Source organism: Polypterus senegalus, chromosome 3 (assembly GCF_016835505.1).
Source record: "Polypterus senegalus isolate Bchr_013 chromosome 3, ASM1683550v1, whole genome shotgun sequence".
NCBI classification, from domain to species: domain Eukaryota; kingdom Metazoa; phylum Chordata; class Cladistia; order Polypteriformes; family Polypteridae; genus Polypterus; species Polypterus senegalus.
The window spans coordinates 7,477,330-7,493,937 of NC_053156.1; positions in this window are offsets into that span (position 1 = coordinate 7,477,330).

Genomic DNA, 16,608 nt, shown 5'->3' on the forward strand with positions numbered 1-16,608 from the left:
TGCGTTAAAGTTGTGGCTGCTGCCTCCGTTTTTAGCGGAGAAAACACAGCTGTAACAGCTGATTCTACCGTATACCTAAAAAACTTTACAAATGCTGTTGATGCACGCTGACATGTGCGGCTGTATGCCAGCATGCGATTACAGCATATTTGCCGCCTGTGGACGATCCATCCCTGTCTTTGAAAAATGAAACCAAACACACAAAATGCAACACATGATTACTCCGTTAACCCTGCTCACAGCGCCAAAATGTATTATCGTGGTATTTCCCTCTACTTGCCCTTTTACCTGTTTCCTCAAGGGTAAGTGTTCTCGTCAAGTTCGTTATCGGGTTGGTCTACTGTTGCACTTTAAGATGAACACACACACACACAGATAAACACACACACAGACCCTAACCACAACTGTGCTCCATGAATGACACACACACGCTGATTAACCCTTAGCACTTTAAACCACACAAGTGCTATAGGAATAACAGCCTGTCATTCAGCACTTCAAGAGACTTACTTATTTTCGGCACGAACAACAATACGATGTTTTAGTGGTATCTCAGACCTAAATATTACTTTTGGTCTACAAGAATACATTTAAACATACAAAGACTCAGCACTCTTGACTATAGGCCATTCATCAGCCAAGAATACCTTCTTTATCGTATCTGTCCTTCTGTTGAGTATAGCGCTCTTCACTCTCAGCCATATAAACCTCGCAGCACGGAAATAATGGCAAAAATCCGGCTGTCACCAGGTGCTCAAAGAAATCTAACTTATTACTTCAATCACTCTAGACATTAAGACAAAGCACTGAAAGTTAAAAGCAGCATGGTATTTATTACAAGAATATAATAATACCACAAGAACAAAGAATACTAGAAAATAGGTAGTGATAGGAAAGTCTGAATATATATAGTCTTTAGAAAAAGCTTACGAAAAAGTTACAGATGCCAAGGATGAATGTCCCAGGGAGGCGTTTGATTTAGCAGTCAATGTTCATGATGCCTTTCTGACGACCAAGGCCGTCTTTGTCCGTTCCTCTTCTTCTTTCTTCTTCTCCCTTTGCTTCTCTTTCTTCTTTCTTTGCTTCTCTCCTCTTCTTTCCAAACCAAGGCATATTTATTATGAAATGTCAAGCCTTGGTTTCACAACACATGCACCTGATTGGCTGGCTGTCAAAATGATTGATGAATTAATTCAATGTCCGTTTTCCCACACAACAAAACCTTTGATGTACTTTGAGGTAGCACTCCCAGGCTATAAACTAAACTTTGTTGTTCCAGATGTCCATCCATAATAGCCTGAGGTACCACCTCAGCATCCTTTCCCGGGCTATAAAACCAAATTAGCACGAAGCTATGAACAAGTGTTATAAAAGTAAGGAGTAAGGGAAGAAAACCTGCTTTAATTTGTTAATTTCATCTGTTGTCTTGTCTTGAACAAAATATAATGGAAACCAAAATGTACAGATTTTATACACCATAACATTCGGTTATACAGGTAGTTTTGAATAAAAGTGCACTTGTTTTGTTTGAAATGAAGTGTCTGCGTGCACTTTTCGTGTCATTACACGTGTATTTTTTGAGCATGCCCGTTTGAGCAGTATAAAAAGTATTGAAAAGTATAACAAAACAACGGGCAGATGGGAAGTGTCTGATGATTGCATATAGCGCCGAACATACTGCTCTTTACTATTCTCTCCTCTGCGTGCCGGAGTACAAAAGAAACAGAATACAGACGCGCTATAGCTCTGCGTTGTATCACGATGCATACTAACGCAGCACCCGGTTCTGACACACAGACGCTGGCGAAGCTGCAGCCTTCTTCGTATCTCACCGTCACTTGATTTTCTTTTTATTCAGTTTTATTGAGTGTTCCTGCCAGTCCCCGCATGTTGCTGTATGCTCGATATTTTCACATGTATTGTCTCTTTCTTTCAGGTGTGTAATAGAAACCACAGCATAGAGAGACATTGCTTCTTACAGGAAAAGGCGATGGAAAAAGTGCACTTGAATAAAAGTGCACTTTTGTTATACTTTACACCAATATATGTTCCTGTGTTTGAACGACACGGGCAGATGGGAGTGTCTGATGATTGCATATAGCGCGAAGTTACTGCTCTTTACCATTCTTTCCTCTGCATGTCCTGGAGTATAAAAGAAACAGCATACAGCATACAGGGGGGGACTGGCAGGAACACTCAATAAAACTGAATAAAATGAAAAGCAAGTGACAGTGAGATATGAAGAAGGCAGCTTCCAGCGTTTGTGTGTCAGAACCGGGGTGTTTGGCGTTAGTATGCATTGTGGTACACTGCAGAACTATAAGCGCATCTTTAGTGAAAACAGCCGTGTGAGATGGGGTTGTATGGATTGATTCTGAACGCGACTGAGAGAATGAAAAGTGAATTAAAAAAAAGCTAACCTTTACAAGGATCATAAATTGCACTGGCTGTTACAGACTGAAATCAAATGTATACTTTTATTCTAAAATAGTAAGACTAAGAGCAGTTTACTTCTCAAAACAGAGTGGCACAGGATCGAACTCGTGACATTTTGATTCCCAAGCGGGAACTGATTCTATTGAACCACGGAGGAAGTTACAATAAATGGCTGTCAATGTCGCATGTTAAGGCGGCTTTTTGTTTCTGCAGTTATATTTTTGAATAAAAGTGCAATTGTGTTATTCTTGTGAAAATGTTTCTTTGCTATTTGGACTTCAGGCTTCATACATTATATAGTTTATGCCTACATTTTGTCATCTACTACTAGAATATAAAATACGTTTGTTTTAACAATGTGTTGACACAGATTACTGTAGAAACGAAACAGACATGAAATGCATGTGTTCCAAACAACGATCTATTATTTCCACTCTAAAACTCCACTTCACTCCCAGATACTCAATCAAGGCATGAGCTGAGAGAAGTTCGTGCACATTCTAAATTGGTGGGGGATGGAATAGCCGGCTGCTCCAAGCTTCTCTTTATCAGCACATTTAGAAGACAAAGGCCGCTGGCGGAGAGGTGTGAAGAGATTTAAGAAGCAGTTTAAGGTGGGACAGAATTACGAGTTTTTTCGTAGGCTCTGGTAATTCTAGTGTTAAAAAAAAATTTTTTTGAATGCAACGCGATCTACCTGCACTCCCTTTCCAATCTACCGGTTGATCGCGACCGATGCATTGGGCACCCAATCTATGTAAACACTTTGTTAAAAATGAAATGTTTTTTATGTTTTAATAATAATTTACAAAATGTAGACATGAAGTTTATAATGTGTGAAGCCTGAAGTTCAAATATCAAAGAAACATTTCACAAAAGGTACAAATATAACAGAACAAGTGCACTTTTATTCAAAAATATAAATGCAGAAAAACAACATGCGCAATGTCAATGTTGCATCCTAACGCGTGTTGTTTTTTCGTAGGCTCTGGTAATTCTAGTATTAACTCCTATCATCGTGAAAATGATATCAAGTATACATCTCAGTATTTTAATTATTCAGAGAGCTGTAATATCATGAATGTAATGGATTCTGTGTCCTGTCGGAGGAAGAGAAATCCCGATTAAGAAGCACGTAGTGATTCACAGACATAGAGCACATAGAAGAATATATAGAAAACAAAGCATTTAATGTGCTACTTTAGTTATGATGGGATTTGAGAAACTGGTATATTAAGCGATTTTAAGATGAAGTTTATGATGTTCTGCTTTAATGACAAAATAAACTACATGATTCAAATGGAAATTTTGAGATTAAAGTTGACATTTTTAGCTTTTTTCTCACTGTGTGCCTATTTTTTTCTCTATACCCTTATATGCTTTCATATGACACTCAGATGGTGAGCTACGACTCGCCTTTTCATGGCGACTTTGATATCTAACAACATCTTTTTTTATTGCACTGTGCAACTTCCTTTATACCACTGTTTAAACCAACAAATAGTACGTTTTTCCTTTGCCTCCACTTTGTGTTCACTGAAATTCTATTTCCCTCCCATGCTTTTGCCATTGCTTTTTACAGAACGCTGAGCTTAAGGGCTATTTATATTGATTTGCATATTCAAAGAGCCATAATTCGGGGAGGAGACAGGGCAGGACAGCAGTCACATGTTACTTTTCACGCTGACTGGGATTTATGCTGCGGAAAAACGTGGAAGTTGGCGTTCACACAGATTTATGCATCTAGATTTTTTTGTGCGTACGCATATTTCTGCTTTTGTCCATACACCATGTTATAGTGTGAATTCTGTGCACGGCATTATGCATGAGGCCCCACTGGTGGACAGAATGCTATGGCTGCACAATTTCTACAGTGCTGCCTACCTGAAAAGCATTGTCATGTTTTCTGATATTTAGGAGGAATACATACAGCCTGTTCGTGCTGTGCTTTTAACACTCTGTGAAGCCAGTCTTTGTATAAATCCACAGAAATGTTATTTTGGACTAATGGAGACCAAATATTTATGGCCACATGGTGGGTCTGCAGTGCACCAAGGTTGATGCCATCATAAATTGGTCCCATAAGAAAACCAAGCGTTAATTGCAAGCCTTCTTGGGATTCTACTTTTCTCTTTTGATTTTGTTTTCCATTTTTTCTGTGGTGGCATTTGAGTCTTCACCTGACTTGAGAGGACAAAAAAGTCACATATGTCAATAGTGAATGTACAGAATTGTAGGTTAAAAATTCTCTTTATTCTATGCCATATATGACAGTGAATTCATGGATCAATTTCCTAAATTGCAATCATGCATAATGGCCTAGGAGCATTTCTTTTTCGTCTGAGGCCTCACCTCACTTGAAAGTCCCAAAAAGACACATACAGTATTTCAATAGTGAATTTAATGATATTTAGGTAAAAAGCTGTGTTTATCATATCCTATGTATGATAATGAATTTAGGGATTCATTTGCTATACTGCAATTATACACAATGTTCTTATGTCATGTATCTGTCATTTGAGGCTTCTTTTGGTTTGAGAGGCCAAAGAAGATTCATACATCAATAGTAAAGGAACAGAATTGTAGGTAAAAAATTCTGTTCATTCTATACCATGTATGACAGTGAATTTAAAGCTATTAATTTCCTAACAAGTCAGAAAACACAGCAATTGACCAAGAGGACAACACATTTAAGGTGCACATGTCTACACACCAAAACAATGTGATATGAGAGAGTTAAAATCCCAAAGCTGAGACCAGTTCTTGTGAGGACAAACTCGATCTCAGATCCACATCCCTTCATACCAGACTATAGCCAATAATTCAAAGAAGGCTTATGAAATATTGCAGTAGTGTTAACGTGAAGAATGATTTCATAACATTAGTAAAAATATAAAACTACTCTTAGGATTTTTCAACAAGCACTGTATTGTGCAAGTTAACTAATACATGTCGGAAGCATATATAGTGATACAGTGAAAATATGGCTAAATTCAAACATTTTTGTTGTTTTTCAATGTGGTGCTTTTGGTGTTAGCATATAGCTTTACTGCAAACAAAGTGAAAATATTGACAGACTAATGTTTGAAATACTTTAAACAGTAATCCAGCAGAAAGTGCTGGAGCTCAAGTAAATTGTATTTGTTCTGTTTCACTCTAGAAACACTGCATGTTTTATCAGTCCTGTAACTGCCAAGGCTATGATATGCGGTATCTGTATCCTTCTAAGTTCTCACTAATGATCCATCAGTTTTGCTTTTTGACAACTGCATCCCCAATGGCCTACTTCAAAAATGATGTAGCCTAACACAGCTTCAGAGAACGTTTAAATAAATAATTAATTTGGCACTCACTATGTACTGTGTGCATATATTTTCACTTTAAAACTAGGAGGCCCAAATGTGTACAAAAGAAAATACAAATTTCTTGAAATACAGAAATAAGAATGTGTGGATTTTCAAAAGGCCAGAAATTAAAAACTGTGTAAACTGTTTTACTATGGTGAGGATGGAAAGAGAAATGAGGAATTGGTATTGCTGAATGAAAAGTACGTTAAGAGTGTTTTGGGGGTGAAAAAAAATGCCTGACAGAGTGATGAGCATAAAGTTGGAAATCAAAGAGGAAATGTTAAATGTCATCAGTGCATATGCCCCGCAAGTGAGATGGAGGAGAAGGAAAGTTTCTGCACAAAAAGGTGGAGAGTATACCCAAAAAAGTGTTTGGGGTGGACCTTAATGGGGAAGTTGGTTATGGGGATAGTAGTGATAAGTAGATGATGGGCAAGTATGGTGCTTAGAAAATAAATGTTGAAGGGCAAATGATAGTTGAGTTTGCAAAAAGGATGATAATGTAGGTGGTGAAAAGATATTTTAAGAAGGAGGAGGAACACAGAGTGACTTATAGAAGTGGAGGAACCGTGCACACAGGTGAACTATGTTCTATGAAGGAGATGCAATTTAAAAGGGGTTAGAGACTATAAGGTGGTGGCAGCAGATAATGTAGCTTGACAGCATTGATCGATGGTGTGCCAGATGAATTTTGAGGTGAAAAAGAGAAATAGAGTGAGAATGGAACCAAGGATCAAATGGAAAAAGCTGGAAGGGGAAGGCTATTGTGTGAAATTCAGAGAGGAATTGAGACAGGCACTGGGTGGTGGTGAAGACAGGATAGATGACAGCTGAGGTGGTAAGGCAGAGAACTAGGAAGGTGCTTGTTGAGACATCTGGACAGAGGAAGGAAGACAAAGAGACTTAGTGGTAGAATGAAGAAGTACAAGAAAGCATAAAGAGGAAAAGGTTAGCAAAAAAGTATTGGGATAATCAGGGAGTTGACAAAAACAGACAGGTATATAAAGATATGGGGCGCAAGGTGAAGAGAGAGGTGGTGAAGGCTAAGGAACAGGCGTATGTTGAGCCATCTGAGAAGCTGGACAGAAAGGAAGAAGAAAAGCGCTTGTACTGATTGGCCAGACAGAGGGACCGAGCAGGGAAGGACGTGCTGCTGGTCAGGGTGATAAAGGATGCAGATGGAAGTTTATTAAGTGGGGAGAGTGTGTTGAAATGATGAAAGGAGTACTTTGAATAATGTACGAGTACAGAAAATGACAGAGAGTGTCGGTAGGATGAAGTGGAGATAGTAAACCATGAAATACCGGGGATCAGCAAAGCTGAAGTGAGGGAAGCTGTGAAGAGGATAAAACAGGAAAAACAGTGGAAAAAGTCTGGATGATATGCCAGTGGAGGCATGGAGATGCTTAGGTAAGATGGCAGTAGAGATTCTAACTGGATTATTTAACAAAATCTTGAAATGCAAAAAATGGATGAGGAGTGGAGAAGAAGTACATTAGTACACATTTTCAAGAATATGGGAGATGTGTACAGCTACAGTAACGACACGGTATAAAGTTGATTAGTCACACCATGAAGATATTGGAAAGGGTGAACGATGCTAGGCTGAGAGGAGAGATGATGATCTGTGAGCAGCAATATGGTTTCATGTCAGGAAAGAGCACTACAGATGCGATGTTTGATTTAAGAGTGTTGAGGGAGAAGTGCAGAGAAGGTCAGAAGGAATTGCATTATGTGTTTGTTTAAGTAGAGAAAGTGTATGACAGGGTGCCAAGAGACAAGTTATGGCACTGTATGAGGAAGATGGGAGTAGCAGAAAAGTATGCGAAGGTGGTGCAGGATATGTATGAGGATGGTGTGATTCCAGTGAGGTGTGCGGTAAGAATGACAGCCTGGTTCAAGGTGAGAGTGGGTTTTTTCATCAAGAATCAACTCTGATTCCTTTCCTGGAGTCTCAGTGGACTATAATGTTCGCAGAAGACATTGTGAGAGTAAGCAGAAGGTTGAGACAAATCTGGAGAGGTGGAGGTACTCACTGGAGAAAATGGGAATGAAAGTTAGTAGGAGTAAGATGGGGTACATGTACATAAATGAGAGGAAAGTTGGTGGAAGGGTGTAACTGCAAGAAGAAGAGGTGGTGAAGTTAGACAATGTTATATACTTGGGTTCAACAGTAGAAAACAATGTAGAGGGCAGCAGAGAGGAGAAGAAGAGAGTTCAAGCATGGTAGACAGGGTGGAGAAGAGTGGCAGGATAGATTGTGATAGAAGAGTATCTGCAAGAGTAAAAAGGAAGGACAATATAACAGTAGTGAGACAAGCTATGTGTATGATAGAGACAAGGTGACACTTATGAAAAGACAAAAGGCAGAGCTGGAAGTAGCAGAGTTGAATATGCTATGATTTTCACTCAGAGTAATGATGGTATACAGAATTAGGAATGAGTATATTAGCGGTACAACACAGGTGTGACAGTTTGGTCACCAAGTGAGAGAGGCGAGATTGAGATGGTTTGGGAATGGGCAGAGGAGAGATGAGGGGTACATTGGGAAAAGAATGTTGAGGATAGAACCGCCAGGCAAAAGGAAAGAGGAAACCAAAGATAAGGTTTATGAATTTGATAAGGAGGACACAAACAAATTTAGTGTGGCACAAAATGATGTAAAAGACAGGGATAGATGGAGACGGATGATCCGCTGTGGAAATCTCTAAATAGGAGCAGCCAAAAGAAGAAGAAAAAGAAAGTAAACATTCCACAGGAAAAGTTCTTGTCATTCAATATACTGTGGGGGTAAAATAGGTTCACAGTTGTTTTTATGGAAAAAGACATGCAGGTTATGATTATTCCAACAGCTTTATTAACACAATAGATTTATCAACTTTGTTAACACAAATGAATGTCACAATGGCACAGTTCCCATTAGGTACAATCTCATAAGTGCTCAAATTGTTGGTCTTCATTGTTTTCACATTCTTGTAATCTACTTTTTACCATCAAGCACACTTTGGCACAGAGTTCTTTATTGTCATCAAATCTTGACATGCGTCTCTTATGTAGCCGTCTCTTATGTAGCCAATCATTTCTTTCACAGTTTGTGGTTGTTGCGAAAAAACGTTATCTTTGACAACACCCCAAAAAAAAAAGTTCATTTGAGTGAGGTCTGGTGATCGTGCTGGCCATTTAATCGACCTATCTACCTGTTGGGTAATTGCTCATCAAAACTCACACACTTTCATTGCATAGTGGGGATGGGATCAGTATTGTTGAAAGAAAAAGCCTTCATTATCATGCTGTCTCTGTAATTGTGGTAAAACAGTGTCCCACAGCATGTTAAGATACAGGTCATGTGTAATAGTTGTATGGAAAAAAAAGGTCTAAGTACCCCTTTACAAGAAAGACCTGTCCAAACTGTAACCCCTGGCTGATTCAACTGTTCTTCTATCACTACATGGGGATTTTTTGTATAATAATAGACACAGTTGTGGCAATTTACATCACCTGATAGTTTAAATTGAGCTTCATCTGACTATGTAATTTTATCAATGATGCTATTGCCTTGTCTTTCTTCATTCATAACCACTTTGCAGAATTGTAAACGGTGATTCAGATCATCCTCTAATAACCCATGAATCAATCTTGACCGATACATTTTCAAAGATAAACATCACATTAGACAACTCAAAGATGTACAGGGAATTCTCAACTCAAATGAAGCTCTTTTTTATTTTCTGGGGCATTCTGTAAATGCCAGAATCACTAACAAGTAATTTTCCTGGTTGTTAACACTCACTGGTCGACCATTTTTTGGAACATTAAAAATGAACCCAGTTTTGTGGAATTTACTGAGTATTCTGTAAATTGTTTCTCTACTTGGTGGAGGTGTATGAAATCGTTCAGCCCATTTCTGTCAAACATTTTTGGCATTCTGTGTCTTCGAGTATTATTTAAATATCCACTTTTGTTGGTCGTTGATTTAATTACCAGCCATTATCACTTTAAAAAATCATAATTAAGGATACAAAATAATAATAATAATAATAATAATAATAATAATAATAATAATGAAGAAGAAGAAGAAGAAGAAAAACAAATACTCACCTCAAAGGCATGAGTAAGTTTGTCATCTCTTTTTATTTCTGCTTGCATAAAGGGAGATCAAAGGTGCAGCCTTTATTTATACACAGCCTAAGGCTTCACTGATTGGTTAGACCACTGATTTTGCATATCGCAGTCCAGGCACCAAAGCTTCACTGATTGGTTAAACCACAAAATCACATAATGTACACTTTATCTCCATTAGTCTAATTGTTTAAAGTTCTTTTCCTAATACAGGGTTCACAAACCTTTGCTGTTTCCTATGTACACAACATTTAATGTGTAGGCTGAAAACACCTCATGCAGGCACATGCACCTCCTACATTGCCTTTTCAGCTCCATTCACCCGACCACCCTTTGGCCACCTATCAGCACTTGGAATCCCTGCTGCAGCGCTCTGTTCTACTAACCCTAAACCTTTCCCCAAGCTGACACTTGACTCAAGCCTTCCCGGTCTCACCCAGTGGAGTGAGGACACTCGGTTGCCCCCAAACAACCCTTGTCTAGGGTAGAACTGAGTGGCCTGGTTGAACCTCCTCCCTTTAGATATTTCTCTCCCAGTCCCTTTTTGGTGGCTCAATATACTGGTTCTGACACCATCCAATGTGCAGCAGGGGGTCACAAAACAGCAAACCAGAATGACGGTTATGTAAAACATGAGCATATGGCCATGCATTACCAAACCGGGTAAAAGTCGTGTAAAAAATGAGCACCTGATAATGTTAGACAAAAAAAAGGGGTGAGAGCCATGTAAATAATGAATATCTGGTTATGTAAGAACAAACCGAGATGAGGGTCATGTAAAAAATGAGCATCTGGTTATATAAGACTAAACCGGGGTGTGGGCCAAGTAAAAAGTGAGCATCTGGTTATGCAAGACCAAAACAGGATTATCGCCATGTAAAAAATGAATTTGGGGTCATGTAAGATAAAACTGGGGTGAGAGTCATGAAAAAAAATGAGCATGGGGTCATGTGAGGCCAAACCGGGGAGAGGATCATGTAAGAAACAAACACCTGATTATGTAAGAAGAAATCGGTGTGAGGGTCATGAAAAAAATGAGCACGGGATCAAAAAAGACCAAACTGGGGTGAGGGTCATGTAAAAAATGAACATCCGGTCATGTAAGACCAAACTAGGGTGAGAGTCATGAAAAAAACAAGAATTTGTTTATGTAAAACCAAACTGGAAAGAGGGTCATGTTAAAAACGAGCATCTGGTTATGTAAGACAAAACCGGGGAGTGGGCCATGTAATAAACGAGCATGGGGTCATGTAAGACCAAACCACGGAGAGGATCATGTATAAAACAAGCATCTGGTTATGTAAGAAGAAATAGGTGTGAGGGTCATGAAAAAAAATGAGCATGGGGTCAAAAAAGACCAAACCGGGGTGAGGGTCATGTAAAACCAAACCAGGGTGAGAGTAAAGTACAGAAAAAACAAGCTTGGGGTCATGCAAGACCAAACTGGGTTAAGGGTTATGTAAAAAACGAGCATCTGGTAATATTAGACTGAACCAGGGTGAGAGTCATGTAAAAAAAATGAGAATTTGGTTTTGTAAGACTAAACGGGTGTGTGGATCATGTATAAAGTGAGCATCTGGTTACGTAACACCAAACCAGGATGAGGGCCATGTAAAAAACAAGTTTGGGGTCATGTAAGACAAAACCGGCATGAGGGTCATGTAAAAAATGAACATCTGGCTATGACAGACAAAACTGGGGTGAGGATCAGGTAAGAAATAAGCATCTGGTTATATAAGAACAAACTGGTTTGAGGGTCATGTAAAAAATGAGCATCAGATCACAAAAGACCAAACCAAGGAGAGGGTCATGTAAAAAATGGACTTGGGGACATGTAAGACTAAACTGGGGTGAGAGACATGTAAAAAGCGAGCATCTGGTTATTTAAGACTAAACCAGGATGAGGGCCATGTAAAAAAAAAAAAAACGAGTATCTTGTTATGTAACATCAAACTGGGATGAGGGTCATGTAATAAATGAGTATCTGGTTAAGTAAGACTAAACCGGGGTGTGAGCCATGTAAAAAGTGAGCATCTGGTTATGTAAGACCAAACCAGGATGAGTGTCATGTAAAAAATGAGCATCCGGTCATGAAAGACCAAACCGGGGGTGAAACTCAAGTAAAAAAAAAAAAAAAATTTATACAAACAGTAGCTGAAAGTGCTTTTATATAATAAAGAATACAAAAATAAAAGACACAATAAGAAAACAAAATAAGTCAACATTAATTAACATAGAATAAGAGTAAGGTCCAATGGCCAGGGGAGACAAAAAAAAAACAAAAGAAACTCCAGATAAATAAACGAGCATGGGTACATGTAAGACCAACTCAGTGTTAGACTCATGTAAAAAGTGTCGGCAATGTAAAAAACAAGCCTGGGGTCACAAAAGACCAAACCGGGGTAAGGGTCATGTAAAAAATGAGCATCTGGTTATGTAACAACAAACCGGGGTGAGGGTCATGTAAAGAACAAACATCTAGCTTTGTAATACCAAACCAGGATAAGGGCCATGTAAAAAATGAGATTGGGATCGTATAAGAACAAATCGGGGTGAGGGTCATGTAAAAAATGAGCATGGGGTCGCAAAAGATCAAACCAGAATGAGCGTGAAATAAAAAATGAGCATCCAGTCATGTAAGACCAAACCAATGTGAGACTCAAGGAAAAAAAGAGCATCTGGTAATGTAACAACAAACTGGGGTGAGGGTCATGTAAAAAATGAACATCTAGTTATATAAGACCAAACCAGGATGAGGGCCAGGTAAAAATATGAGCTAGGGGTCATGTGAGGCCAAACCAGGGAGAGGATCATGTAGGAAAGAAACATCTTCTAATGTAAGAAGAAACCGGTGTGAAGGTCATATAAAAATATGAGAATGTGGTTATGTAAGACCAAACTGGGAAGAGGGTCTTGTTAAAAATGAGCATCTGGTAATATTAAACCAAACTGGGGTGAGGGTGATGTAGAAAATGAGAGTAGGGTCATGTAAGACCACACCAGGGTGAGAGTCATATAAAAAAACAAGCATCTGGTTATGTAACAACAAATCAGGGTGAGGGTCATATAAAAAAAGAGTGTAGGGCCATAAAAGACCAAACAGTGGTGAGAGTCATGTAAAAAAACGAGTGTAGGGCAATGTAAGACCAAACTGGGGTGAGAGTCATGTAAAAAGTGGGCATCTGGTTATGTAAGACCAAACCAGGATGAGGGCCATGTAAAAAGCGAGCATAGGGCAGTGTAAGACTCAACCTGGGTGAGGGTCATATTAAAAACAAGCATCTGGTAATGTTAGAAGAAACTGGGGTGAGGGTTATGTAAAAAATGTGCATGGCGTCACAAAAGACCAAAACTGGGTGATGGTTATGTATAAAATAAGCATCCAGTCATGTAAGACAAAAACCGGTTTGAGAGTCATGGAAAAAAAACGAGCACCTGGTTATGTAACACCAAACTGGGATGAGGATCATGGTAAAAATGAGAATCTGGTAATAGTAAACCAAACTGAGGTGAGGATCATTTAAAAAGAGAGTGTAGGGTCATGTAAAACCAAACCGGGGTGACAGTCATATAAAAAAAAGAATCTGGTTATGTAACAACAAACCGGAGTTAGGGTCATGTAAAAAATGAGCATCTTGCTATGTAAGAACAATCCAGGGTGAAGGTCACGTAAAAAATGAGCATCTACTGTAGTAATGTTAGACCAAACCAAAGTAAAGGTCATGTAAACATCGAGCAGATGGTTATGTAAGACTAAACCGGTGTGAGGGTCATGTAAAAACTGAGCATCTGGTAATGTTAGACCAAACCAGGGTGAGGGTCTTTAAAAAAACCGAGCATTTGGATATGTAAGACAAAACTGGGGTCAGAACATGTAAAAAAAATCATTTGGTTATGCAAAAACAAACTGCGGTGAGGGTTATTTAAAACATGAGCATGGGGTCATGTAATACCAAACCAGGGTGAGAGTCATGTAAAAAGCAAGCATCTGGTTATGTAAAACCAAACCAGAATGAGCGCCATGTAAAAAATTAGCTTGGGGTCATTTAAGACCAAACCGGGTGGAGGGTCATGTAGAAAAGTGAGAATTTGGTTATGTAAAACCAATCTGGCGTGAGGGTCATGTTAAAAATGAGCATCTGGTAATGTACAAAACGAGCATGAGGTCATGTAAGACCAAAACAGGTGTGTGCCATATAAAAAACAAACATGGGGTCATGTAAGACCAAACTGGGGTGATTGTCATGTAAAAAAATCAAGCATCTGGTTATGTAACATCAAACCAGGGTCAGTGTCATGTAAAAAATGAACATCTGATTATGTAAGACCAAACCTAGATGAGGGTCATGTAAAAAACGAGTATGGCGTCATGTAAGACCAAACTGGGGTGAGGATCATGTAAGAAACAAGCATCTGGTTATGTAAGAACAAACCGGTTTGAGGGTCATGTAAAAACGAAGCATCTGGTCATGTAGAAACCAACGGGTGAGGGTTATTTAAAAAATGAGCATGGGGTCATGTAAGACCAAACCGGGGTTAGGGTCTTGTAAAAAAATGAGAATTTAGTTATGTAAGACAAAACCGGGGTCAGGGTCATGTAAAAAATGAGCATCTGGTTATGTATGGATAAACCAAAGTAAATGTCATGTAAACATCGAGCAAATGGTTATGTAAGACTAAACCGGGGAGACGTTATTGTAAGAAACAAGCATCTGGTTATGTAAGAACAAATCGGTGTGAGGGTCATGAAAAAATGAGCATGGGGTCAAAAAAGACCAAACTGGGGAGAGGGTCATGTAAAACCAAACCAGGGTTAGAGTAATGTTAAAAAAAAAACAAGCATCTGGTTATGTAAAAACAAACCGGTGTGAGGGTCATGTAAAAAGTAAACATCTGGTTAGGTAAGACAAAACCAAGATGAGGGCCATGAAAAAACTAGCTTGGGGTCATGTAAGACTAAACCGTGGTGAGGATTATGTAAAAAATGAGCATCTGGTAATATTAGCGAAATCCGGCGTGAGGGTCATGTAAAAAACGAACATTGGGTCATGTAAGACCAAACCAGGTTGAGGACCATGTAAATAATGAGCTTGGGGTCATGTAAGACTAAACCAGGGTGAGGGTTATGTAAAAAATGAGCATCCCGTAATGTTATACCAAACCGGGGTGAGGGACTTTTAAAAAAACGGAGCCTTTGTTTATATAATACAAAACCAGGTTTCGGGTCATGTAAAAAACGAGCATCTGGTAATGTAAGAACAAACCAAAGTAAAGGTCATGTAAACATTGAGCAGATGGTTATGTAAGACTAAACCGTGGTGATGGTCATGTAAAAAATGAGCATCTGGTAATATTAGACCAAACCGGCGTGAGAGTCTTGTAAAAAATGAGCATCTGGTCATGTAACAATAAACGAGGGTGAGGGTCATGTAAAAAACAAGCATCTGCTTATATAAGAACAATCCGGGGTTAGGGTCATGTAATAACCGAACATGGGGTCATGTAAAACAAACAGACATTGGGTTATGTAAAAAAAGGGCAGAGGAGCATGTAGTATTTAAACAGACATAGGGTCATGTAAAAAACATCTTCAAGACCCCAAGTCTAAATCATTCTTCTAAGGGAATATGTGCACCTAGGGTAGCAGGCCTTCGGCTCATCTCGGTGTACTAAGTCATTGGACATCCCGATACCTTCTCGGATGTCCGATTTCAGCTGATATGTTTGTGCGTATTACTAGTTTCGCTGTCATCAAGTGTCCCTGGATGCAGAACAGGAGTCCTAAGGGGCCGTGGACAGCCCAGCAATGCCCAGGGGAGAACCAGGAAGCTTGAGCAAAAATCGCTTTGGCCTAGCACCCCTCCCAATGGCTTTTTCGGGTGAGTACTTTGAAAAATTTCCTATGCTTCTCTCGGGTGGCCGCTGGAGCTCCGGAGGGGCCAAGACCAGGCCTGCCAAGCCTGGGGAAGGACTGAGGAGCCTGGGTGAATCCACCTCATGCCGGCACCCCTTGCAAAGGCTCATTTTGGGTTTGGACTTAGACCTCCCTGCTTTTGCTGGCCTAGCTGACACCATCCCGGAGATTTTCCAGCGACAAGCATTTTTGCACGTTCAAAAAATGATTAAGTCCCTAACAAACTGAAAATCCCATAGACAGAAGATTGTGGCGTGAGACATCTCCTTCTGTGTGTACGCGCAGTGTTCCATGGGTACAGAGATGGATGAGCGAGACAGAGGTCGGAGAATTTGCTAAGCCCGACAGGGAGGACTTGGAGTTTATTTTTCCTACCTTTTCACCCCCGCGCGCTATTTCCACCTCTGGCTTAATCTGGGAATCTTACAGTGGTAGGCCGGCAGGGCATCGTACCCAGGGATGCTAAGTGTGGAATGCGGATGGACTTTCTTTCTCGTCACGATCGATGGGTGCTCACGTGCGGGTTGGCTCCGTCTGTGCTTTAGGCCCCATGGTTCCTCCCACCCATTGGACACAACGTTTCACACAATCTCTCCTGGGCTTTCATCCTCCGTGAGGGTGAGACCAATCGGCCCACCAATCGGTGGATGTTTTCCTCCCACTCTGAGCAGTCCTACGCCATGGCAACTTTGGGCCGGGGGAGTTGGAGTTCAGTCGGTCCCCTCATCTCCCACCCACATCTGGACTCATGATTTCTCTGCCATCCGGTGACGAGAGAGAGCAGTTCCCGTC